Here is an 11,186-nt window from a genome sequence, read left to right as displayed (position 1 = left end):
TATCGACCACAGAGGAGGCGGTGTAAGAGTTACATATCGCCACAGAGGAAGGGCGTGGGTAGACTTACATATCGACCAGAGGTTGAGTCTGTTTCCCACATGATTTTTTGCAGAGAACCAAACCTATCACTCAGGCACGAACACACGGCACAGCACACACATCAACACGCACGCACGCACCAGCACGCCGCACGCCACGCACGCACGCACGCACGCACACGCCAACACACCAACACACACACACACACACAGCACACACCCACGACACACAACACACACACACACACACACCACACACACACACAACGACACAACACACAACACATTTCCTGATTGAGGGCCATCTAGTCTTAGTTTCCTGTCTCTTGTGTTAGATCTTAGTTCCTGTTGTGACAGTGTTAGATCTTAGTTGCCTGTCTGTGACAGTGTTCGATCTTAGTTCCTGTCTGTGACAGTGTTGATCTTAGTTCCTGTCTGTGACAGTGTTTAGATCTTAGTTTCCCTGACTAACAGGGTCAGTGGTTTTGGTGTGTGTGTGTGTGTTTGTGGTGTGTGTGCATAAAAGTGTGTGTGTAAAACGGAATATGCGGCATGCATGTGTATGTATGAGAGCGCTCGGACATGTACTGTAGAGGAATCCATGTGTTTGTCCTTTGTCATGAGATGGATATATAGCTTGCGTGAGCACAACGTATGTACGGTAATGTTATGTAATGAATGTGTGTGAAGCATCTGGGAGCTGGTCCTGAAGCTTACACCTCTTGTCTCTCCTCTGTCTTCTCTCTCTCTGCTCTCTCTCTCTCTTCGTCTCTCTCTCTTCTCTCTCTCTCTTCTCCTCTCTCTCTCTCGTCTCTCTCTCTCTCTCTCTCTCTCTCTCTCTCTGCTCTCTCTCTCGTCTGTTCTATTCCCAGTGGTCGTCTGGTGTGGAGGAAGGAAGGTCCCAAGAAGCTGAGAGGAGAGCAGAGGGAAGGGTTAGAACAGAGGGAGAGGGAAGGGTTAGAACAGAGGGAAGGGTTAGTAACGAGGGCAGAGGGACAGAGGGAAGGGTTAGCCAACAGAGGGAAAGAGGGAAGGGGTTAGAACAGAGGGAAGGGTTAGAAACAGAGGGAAAGAGGGAAGGGTTAGAAAGAGGGAAGGGTTAGAACAGAGGGCATTGTTTAGAAAAGAGGGAAGGGTTAGCAAAGAAGGGAACAGAGGGCAAGGGTTAGAATAGCGGGAATCAGAGGGAAGGGTTTTAGAACAGAGGGCATGGTTAGAACAGAGGGAAGCGGTTAGAACAGAGGGCAGAGGGAACAGAGGGAAGGGTTAGAACAGAGGAGAGGTTTTAGAACAGGGCGACAGAGGGAGGGTTAGATAACAGAGGGCAGAGAAGGGTTTAGACAGAGGGAGAGGGAACAGAGGGAGGGTTAGAACAGAGGGGAAGGGTTAGAAACAGGAGGGAAGGGTTAGAAAGAGGGAAGGGATTTTTGAACAGAGGAAAGGGTAAACAGAGGGAAGGGTTTAGAACAGAGGAATGGGATAGAACGAGGGAAGGGTTAGAACAGAGGGAAGGGTTAGAACAGAGGGAAGGGTTAGAACCGAGGGAAGTGGATAGAAAGCGGGAAGGGTTAGAACAGTGGGCAGAGGGAAACAGGCGGGAAAGGGCCTAGAACAGAGGGAAGGCATCTGTAGCTTTCTGCCTGACAGTAAAAGAGAAGATGGAGCAGAAAGATGGAGCAGAAAGATGGAGCAGTTTCCTGTACAAAAAGAAGAATGAAAAAATCAAGAGAAAATAACCACAGACGTGGCGCCAAAATATTTTGCACTTTCTCCTCCCGATGTTTGAACTTTCTTCCTGTTTTGGGACATGTGTTTGCTTATTTTTAGTGTGTCTTAAAAGGTCTCGGTAAGAATAATACCTCTTCTTCCTCATTGTTACCTTAATGTGTAAAGTGCGAGACAGTTATCCCCTGTAGGCTTTCTTCACTGGGACATTATCAATGCTCTGGCTCTTTCACTGGACATTATGCCCGTGTTTCTGGCTCTTATGGGACATTATCCGTGTTTCTGGCTCTTTCCACTGGACATTATCAATGCTTTCTGGTTCTTCACTGGGACCTTATCCCGTGTTTCTGGCTGCTTCACTTGACATTAATCCGTGTTTCTGGTTCTTCACTGGGACAATTATCCGTGTTTCTGGCTCTTCAGCTGGACATTATCCGTGTTTCTGGGTTTCTTCACTGGGACATTATCCGTGTTTCTGGTTCTTTCACTGGGCCATTAATCCGTGTATCGGTTTTCACTGGGACTTATCCGTGTTTCTGGTTTTCACTGGGACATTATCCGTGTTTCTGGCTCTTCACTGGGACATTATCAATGCTTTCTGGTTCTTCCTGGGACATTTATCCGTGTTTCTGGTCTTTCACTTGGAATTATCCGTGGTTTCTGGCTTTCCACTTGGACATTATCCGTGTTTCTGGCTCTTCATGGACCTTATCGCGTGTTTTGGCTCTTCACTGGGACAGTTATCCGTGTTTCTGGCTCTTCACTTGGACATTATCCGTGTTTCTGGCTCTTCACTGGGGACATTATCACGTGTTTCTGGCTCTTTCACTGGGACATTATCCTGTGTTTCTGGCTTCTTCACTGGGTACATTATCGTGTTTCTTGGTTCTTCACTGGGACATTATCCGTGTTTCTGGTTCTTCACTGGGACATTATCCGTGTTTCTGGCTCTTCACTGGGACATTATCCGTGTTTCTGTGTCGTTCTTGCAACACAACATCCTGTCATTTCATATAACAGCACACGAAAGTAGAAGCACAGTTAAATGTGTCTTCCAACACGGCAAACTTTTCCTATAATGTGTATCCGCCAGTCCCAACGTTACTCTGTCAGCTGTGAGGCTGTGTTCCCTCTGTTCTGTCTCCTTAGTAACACTGATGACAAGAAGAAGCTTTTATTTTAAACGAGCTGCAGAACAACAGCCTCAGTTTGCCCTCCAATAAACTGCTAAACTGTAGCTGTAACCAGCGGAAACCAACGACAACCCGTTAGATCACCAGTTACCCGACGATCATGTCTTTTTTTTTTGTGTGTGTGTGTTCACGAACCCCAGGGAAGACTAGCTGTTGTCATAGCGTCCTGGGAAACCGAAAGATYAAAGTTCAGAGTTCAGCTGCAGAAGTAAAGGGACTCAATCTTCCCATAATTCACCTCTTCAGAAGTCCAGTAGCTGTGTGTGAAGTGTTATTTACGTTGGTCCCTGACTAGAGAGGCTATATGTACAGGGAAGTAGTGCACAAATACAAGCGAATGTGTTCAGTATGTTTTGTTTTGTAAAATGTATATGAACTGCAATATTCATTATATGAAATTGGTATGGGTGGAAAGGAAACTGTGAGACTGACCGAGTTAAGTTTAAAGTATTTCTTTATGAGTCATAATATTGAGAGGTTTAGACATGAAACCCCCGGCACTGTATATTAAATCAAACATAAGATAATTTAGGCAGAACAGACACTGAACAGGCCAACAGAGTCAGAGAGAGAGAGATATGGGGGYTGTATTCACTAGGAACCAAACAGAAGCAAACAGGACGAAACGGGGAGGGACCCTACCTGAATTTTTCAAATAGAAACTCTTGTTTTTTTTTTTGCTACGGTGTGCACTAATGAATACACCTCGGCTGAAATTCCATGTCAGAAACACAGCGATTCTTTGGGTCACGTTTTGTCTGTGGTCTGTTATGTTAACCCATTAGTCCTAATAATATGTTACGGTAAACCACAGGTCTGATATCACTTCAACAGTGGCGGAACTGACGCAAAATGTCACCGCAGTCATAATTAAAAAATATATATAAAATACAAAATAAAAGACTGACGAAAAAAATAATGATATCCCCCCCTCCCTCATATGGAAATTGTTATCTTTCTAAATTCAGAAAGATGAGGTTTGTTTATGTGTGATTGTGATTGTTTATGTGTGTATTTGTTTGCTTATATGGACTTATCCCTGGAAGCCATACACTGTCCCCATGGAACTAAAGTTTGGTCCCTAACTTCCCTAAAAAGTTGCATATCGCGGAGGCTATTCGATGCTAATGCCAATACGCCACAGGATGTTTTTGTGCTGGTCAAGGGCTGTCAAGTCTGAAGTGAACCAAGGGCTATATCGTTCTTAGTTCTACATGTTTTGAATGGGGCATGCTTATTTAATAGATTGTGAGGGAAAGCACATCTTAAAGAATAAACCAGGCAATTCTCTACTGAACGGGATGGGTCACTGTCCTTCAAAGATACCGCGGCCAGGTCGATTAAGGAAAGGCCTGCTTGCTTGAATGGTTTAAGGGAGGCATTGACAGGATTAGGGGGGTCGTTTGACCGCCGGACCCATTACGGACGCAGCAATGAAGGCAGTGATCGCTGAGATCCTTGGTTGAAGACAGCAGAGGTGTATTTAGAGTGCAGGGGTTGGTCAGGAGGATATCTAAAGAGGGTGCCCGGTGTGGACGGATTTGGGGTTTGTACCTGTAGGTTCCGTGATAATTTGTGCGAGATTGGAGGGGCATCTATCTGTAGATTGTAGGACGGCCGGGGGTTTAAAGCCCAGGTTTAGGTCACTAACAGTACTGTGAACTCGTTGAAGATAAAGGAGGGCAATCAATTCAAATATGGAGTGCAGGGCACAACTGGGGCTGAGGGGGTCTATAGTTCAAGCGGCAACCAGTGGAGAGACTTTGTTTCTTAAAGGTGGAGTTTTTAGAAGTAGAAGCTCGAACTGTTTTGGGCAGAGACCTGGATAGCATGGAAACCAAAAGGGGGGGAAAATTTTTTGTCTTTTTTTTGGGGCCAAGGGGGCTTTTATTTCTTTTTATTTTTGCTTTGGCCAAGTTTTTAGATTGTGACCCCGCCCCCTGCCACTTTATGCTAGTCTCTATCTTGCCGGAAAATGTTGTAGTTTGGGGGTGGAAATTTCAGGAATTTTCAAAGACCAAACTTAGGGAGGAGGTTTTCTTGATGTTAATATGATGAATCCAAGGCCTTTACGGTTACAGAAGTCAACAAACTTGATAGCACCTGGGAGAATAGGGTGTGGGCACTGGGGTCACAGTGGCCTGGGTAACCTTCTACACACCCAACAGGAACATAGGAAGAGTAGGGATAAGGGTACGGCTGAAGGGCTATAAAGAACGTTGTCTAGTGTGTTGGGAATAGAGAATAAAAGGAGCAGATTTTTTTCTGGGGGTCGGGGGGGTAGAATAGATTCAGGGATATAATGTACAGACAAGGTATGGTAGGATGGTAGTACAGTGAGCGTAAACCTAGCTTGAGTGACGATGAGAAGAGGTTTTCTTGGTGGGACCAGTTAAGGCAGGTGTGGGGGGTGGACCAAGAAAAGAGCTATCTAAGGCCAGGTGCCGGGGACTGAAGGCTCTACAGTGAAATAAACAATAAGGACTAGCCAAGACAGCAGTAGACAAGGCACATTGACATTAAGAGAGAGGCATAGAAGGCAGTCACGCGTGGTTGATCGGGAGAGCTTAGACAACAACGGGTAAATGGAGATGAATGGTCAGTTAGGTACATACTTAGCTGGCTAGCTGGCTAGCTCCTAAGTTCGAGGACTGGGGCCGAACAGATTAACAAAAATTTGACATTGATCCGTGTTATTGAAACAGGTCCACGGGGCATCAGCTGTTGTAGCCGAGTGATCATTAGGGTCCAAAGAAAGCAATAGGTGAGGTTCAGGGAGCCGTTCAGTAGTCCCAGTACTACGCTAAGGCGAGTGGGAGACACGCGCGCTTAGAAAAGCTAGTGGGCCAGGGCAAGAAGATGGGTCTTCGGTGACATTGCAACAAAGAAAATCCGTGAGACCAACATTGGGGCGACCACGTCGGCCAAACCAGTCGTGACTGATCGGCGGTGCCTCCGCTCAACAAACCAAAGGGTCCAGGCCAATTGGCAAAAATAGGTATTGTATCCTAGAGATTAGCTGGTATATGGGCCGAGCTCGTGGCTAGCTCAAGCTAACTGGAGTGCTTGCTTCGGGATAGAGGTGTAGCTAGCGTCAGCTTAACAGGAGCCACTCGGTAGCAGTAGCTAGCTGCTATGATCCAGTTGTTAATGATCCAGAGCGACAGGAAATCCGGTGGATGGTGTAGGGGGAAGCAGGTCCGATATGGGTTGTGCAGACTAGGCGATGGTTTTTGTCCGAGCTAAAGCTGGCGGTGTCTTCGAGCTGAAAGGGGGAGAACAAGATTAGTAGCTAGTAGCTGGCTAGCTCCTGACGTAGGTTCCAGTTCATAAGGGAATAAAAATAGCAGATCCGTACACATTTAGGTGAGCGGGTTGCAGGAAAGGTATATTAGAGCTCATAGATAGAATGTGAAGATTAAATGTATAAGATAAAATATTTTTTTTAAACGGTCTATTTACACGGGATTAAGACAAAGACAAATTAAAGACAAAACACAAACAACGACCGACTGCTGACGCCATCTTGGATTTATCCAAGAGTCTCATAGCAAGGGGTCTGAATACTTATGTACAGTAAGGGGGATTTGTTTTTTATTGTTAAAAAAAATTGCAAAAAAATCGAATACCTGTTTCCACTTTGTGTTTTATGGGGTACTGTGTGTAGATTGCTGAGGATTTTTATTTAATTTAATCCATTTTAGGAAATACGGCCTGTAATGTAACAAAAATTTGGAAAAAATAGGCAAGGAGTTCTGAATACTTTCCGAGGCACTGTAGCTACTATATTGTGGATCACTGTTCCAATGGGGTACGGATACAGCTTAGAACAAAAGTTCGACAGATTATTTCAAATGTGAATCAATACATGTGGGATGATCTTGTCCCTGTATGCTTGTAAACACCCTGGTAAGGTACGATTATAACTGAACCAGATTGCAGGTACTGGTTACAGTGAGAAGCTTCCTTCTTGCGCAGACAAGCTTGATTGAAAACCCAGTCAATATTTCAGGTCCCCAAGAATGTAGACTTCTCTGTTACATCACATACACTATCAAGCATTTCACACACATTAGTTAGTTACTGACTGTTAGCACTTGGTGGCCTTACCAAAATAATAAGCTTCAGATGAGTGGCAGGTTTAACCTGCTACCACAGAACTCAATAAACTAATATGAGATTTCTCTAAGCAATACAGGGAAATGGGCCTCTGAAAAGATTACTGTACACTATATGTACAAAGGTTATGTGGACACCCTTCAAATTTAGTGGATTCGGGCTATTTCAGCCACTCAAGCTCTATTCAGTACGGGCCCATTCTACTACTTTGCCAGCACAATATGTGTTCGTCGCGGAGGTTCATTAAATGGCGTTTCATGGCCAAGCAGGCCGCACAAAGCCTAAGATCACCATGTGCAAATTGCCAAGCTTCAGCTGGAGTTGTGTAGGTCCTCGCCGCCATTTGGAACCCTGGAGCAGTGAAACGCATTCTCTGGAGTGATTAATCACACTTCACCATTCTGGCAGTGCCGATGAACTCTGGGTTTGGCAGATGGCCAGGAGAATGCTACTGCCCCAATGCATAGTGCCAACTCGTACAGTTTGTGGACGAAGAATAATGGTTTGGGGCTGTTTTCATTGGTTCGGGCTAGGCCCCTGAGTTCCAGTGAAGGGAAAATTCTTAACGGCTACAGCATACAATACATTCTAGACAATTCTGTGTTTCCAACTTTGTGGCCAACCGTCTGGGAAGGGCCCTTTCCTTGTTTCAGCATGACAATGCCCCCATGCACCAAACGCGAAGGTCCATAAGAAATGGTTTGTCGAGTATCTGTGTGAAGAACGTGACTGGCCTGCCTTATACACAGCCCTGACTTCACCCCCTTTCGAACACCTTGATATTTCGAACGCCAACTGGGCGAAGCCTGGCCTTAATTGCCCAACATCAGTGGCCCGACCTTCACTAATGCTCTTGTGGCTGAATGGAGCAAGTCCCTTGTCAGGCAATGTTCCACATTTTGGTGGAAAGCGGTATCCAGAAGGAGTGGAGGCTGTTATAGCAACAAAGGGGGACCAACTACAAATTAATGCAATGATTTTGGAATGAGATGGTTCGATGCAGCAGGTGTCCACATAATTTTTGGGTTCATGTAGTGGACTATAGCAAAGTACCTCCCCGTAAGCATTCCTGTCTCTCTTATATAGATTGTTAATATCTTTGTATCGCTAACTTCTGATCTCATTCAAATTAATGTTATCTAAGTGAGTCTCAGAAATGGGCTAATATTTCTGAAATGTTTATCTGATGTTAGCCAGTTATGATTTGGTAGGGAACCTTATTTCTAAGGCTACATAATATGGGCTATTTTCATCCCTGTTTCCTGGGTAGCGTCTCATTAATATGTAAAAGACAAACAGAGCAAGATATAAATAAAACATTCACAGGCCCATAATCATTGGTGTGTGTAAGTGTGTGAGCTGGGGGTTTGAAGCGGACAAACCCATGGGCTTGGCTTCTCATCCCTTCCAGGCTTTTTGAGGAGGGAGGGATGGACAGTGAGCCTGTCATAGCAGATTGGTAAGCAATGTCCCCACGTGCTCCGGCAAGCGTTCATGCCGGGAAATAGTTATTTCATCTTCTTGGCGCACAGCTTCAGGATAGTAATTGTTGAGGAAGACAAGTCTTGGCTCTTTCCAGAACAGCAAACCTTGTCATCGACCTCCGAATCTGATCGGTTATTCTGACCTCAATGACCAGGCATCTTATTATTTGCGTATGTGATCCGCCTACTGTGAAGGAGTTAAGCGGGTAGGCCTAGACTCTAGACGATCCTATCTGCGTTGTAAATAAAACATTTGTTCAAGAGATTTAAATTAAAGAGACTGCACAGAGGCTTAACATTTATTGAGATGTGCGTGAGTGGAGCTATCAGAATAAGTCATCACACGGAACCTTGTATTTTCGAAAGTAAGCCATGCATCACAGAAACACAATCGGCGAAGCCTGAAACACGTTCATCAGTAAAGCAAGTAGAATAGAGACAAAATTAACGTTTGGAATTGTAAACTGCGGATTGCTCTGGGAACTCAACACGGAGAAAGCCCAAAACAGGACCCCCTGCAACAAAGATGAGGCGCCATAGCAAGTGGCAAGGCGAGATGCCTTTCACAAGCTGTAAAAGCAAGCGACATAGCAGAGAGGGCCTTTAAACATGTTAAGCCTCGTAGCGCCAGTCGCTAGACCACCTCCATAATAGCTCAGAGGCGAGCAGTAGGAGTGCGAAAGCACTACCCATAGTACCAGAGTAATGGCTCGCAAATCATACCTATTGTCTAGCAGCGTGACACATCACCACCAGTGGTGTGTCACCCAAGGCATGTTTGATAATACCGGGAAGATATACACTTGTGGACCGATCACGAGCTACACAATGTGCGAGCGCTCTTCAGCAACACGAGTCAATACCGCGATTGAGACAGCAGATGAGCGTGCATTCATAGTGCACTGGTCATCACCGGAGTAAGCCTCACTGTCTCATGAGTCTTCTCAAGTAACACCCCTGTGGAGATAGAGGCGCACACGACGTCACCAAGCAATGCCTGTATCCCCACATAGCACGGAACAGACACTACTCTATTGGCATATGCTAGACTATACTACCTCCCAAACGTTGACTATCACGCACTATCCGACCATTCCACAATCCGAGACATCAATTATCTTGAGAGGAAGACGCTCTTTTGATAAAACAGAATGGACAAGACTTATGTTATTTACAAAAGGCACCCAAAGACACATAAACGAGCACAATGAGCTCAAGATCTCCCAAGCACAAAGCTAAGGGACTCAGCGAGAGACTCTCTCGCACGCTCTAAAAATATGTTAATAGTGGTGTATCATTATACTCGTCCAATGCGACGAACTCTCACATTAACAGGCAATCTGTCTGACAGTTGATATGACCACTTTATACACGCGCTGCAGCGTTACCACTCCCACCGCTCAGGAAGATAAGCCCGTACACTAGTATACTATCACAGAGCTGGCCACACTCTCTCGGTGTGTCCGATGTGACCTCAGATCTCCCTGTGCTCCCTTCCTCTCTCCGATATGTCGGTCCACTCACAGTCCGGTACCGCGAGGATTAGTCATGAGGAGCCGTTTATGTTACTTCAATCCTCCAGGCAAGGTCTAAGTTGTACAAAGCAAAATCACGAACCAGTTACCCCTCCGTCACAATATATACGATGACAGGGGTACCCTACCAGGGAACTGTGGTTTAACTGCCTTGAGTCTCCACGGTGTAATAAACAATCAGATGTCCTCTCACCTTGTATAATTCGCGTCTCAGGTATTTCGATCCAGCAACCTTTCGGTTACTGGCTAGTTATTGTGTATCTTTTATTAATTTTTACCTAGTTTATTCGGCCGTAAAATATTTTCTTAACTCTTCGTTGACTGCACTAGGTTTAGGGACTTTGTAAGTCAGGAGGCATCTCACGGTAGGCCAGGTCTACTTGTCTGTATCGAGCGCATGTGACAAATAAAGTTTGATTTGATTGATAGGGGCGAGGGGTATATGGGTGCAGCGTTAGGAGGTAGGGTAGAGTGGTGCAGGTTAGGGGTAGGTAGGGTAGGATGGGATAGGGGTAGTAGGGTTAGGATGGTGCAAGATAGAGGGAGGATGGGGATGCAGGTAGAGGGTAGGATGGGTGCAGGATAGGGTAGAGGGTAGGATGTGGGTGCAGGCTAGGGGCGTAGAGGTAGGATGGGTGCAGGATAGGGTAGGAGCTAGGATGGGGTGCAGGTATAGGGTAGAGGTAGGATGGGTGCATATAGGGGTGAGGGTAGATAGGGCAGGGGGTAGAGGGTAGGATGGGGTGCAGGACTAGGGGTAGAGGGTAGGATGGGGTGCAGGATAGGGGTAGAGGGTTAGAACAGATGAAACTGGAGCCAAGAGGCACTGCACTACATCTGTCTTGTGGAGTTCACAAGACTTGCTATAATGGCGCGCTGCTAGGATGTGTGTGTTGAGTGTGTGTGGGTGGTGTGTGTGTGTGTTGTGTGTGTGTGTGTGTGTGTGTGTGTGTGTCAGTGTGTGGTGTGTGTCGTGTGTGTGTGTGGCTGTGTGTGTGTGTGTGTGTGTGTGTGTGTGTGTGTGTAGTAGCTGGTGTGTATATGTGTGTCTGTGTCTGTGTCTGTGTGTCTGTGGTCTATGTGTGTGTGTT

The 11,186-nt window shown here is 45.8% G+C and overlaps 2 long non-coding RNA genes across 2 annotated transcripts; one reads left to right on the top strand and one right to left on the bottom strand.

The window, feature by feature from the left end:
- The first annotated feature begins 956 nt into the window (after positions 1-956).
- LOC139026720 (uncharacterized) lies at positions 957-1,322 on the top strand. The gene is made up of 3 exons (XR_011478637.1): positions 957-1,013; positions 1,120-1,155; positions 1,264-1,322. It is a non-coding gene; the product is annotated as an uncharacterized lncRNA (long non-coding RNA).
- Positions 1,323-2,165: 843 nt separating this feature from the next.
- LOC139026719 (uncharacterized) lies at positions 2,166-4,025 on the bottom strand. Its single transcript, XR_011478636.1, has 4 exons — positions 2,627-4,025; positions 2,497-2,558; positions 2,312-2,341; positions 2,166-2,251 (listed from the first exon to the last, which is right to left on the bottom strand). It is a non-coding gene; the product is annotated as an uncharacterized lncRNA (long non-coding RNA).
- Between the last annotated feature and the right edge of the window lie 7,161 nt (positions 4,026-11,186).

Source organism: Salvelinus sp. IW2-2015, unplaced genomic scaffold (assembly GCF_002910315.2).
Source record: "Salvelinus sp. IW2-2015 unplaced genomic scaffold, ASM291031v2 Un_scaffold5599, whole genome shotgun sequence".
Lineage (NCBI taxonomy): Eukaryota > Metazoa > Chordata > Actinopteri > Salmoniformes > Salmonidae > Salvelinus > Salvelinus sp. IW2-2015.
The sequence above is the reverse complement of the archived record's forward strand: the minus strand, read 5'-3'. Positions and strand labels throughout refer to the sequence as shown.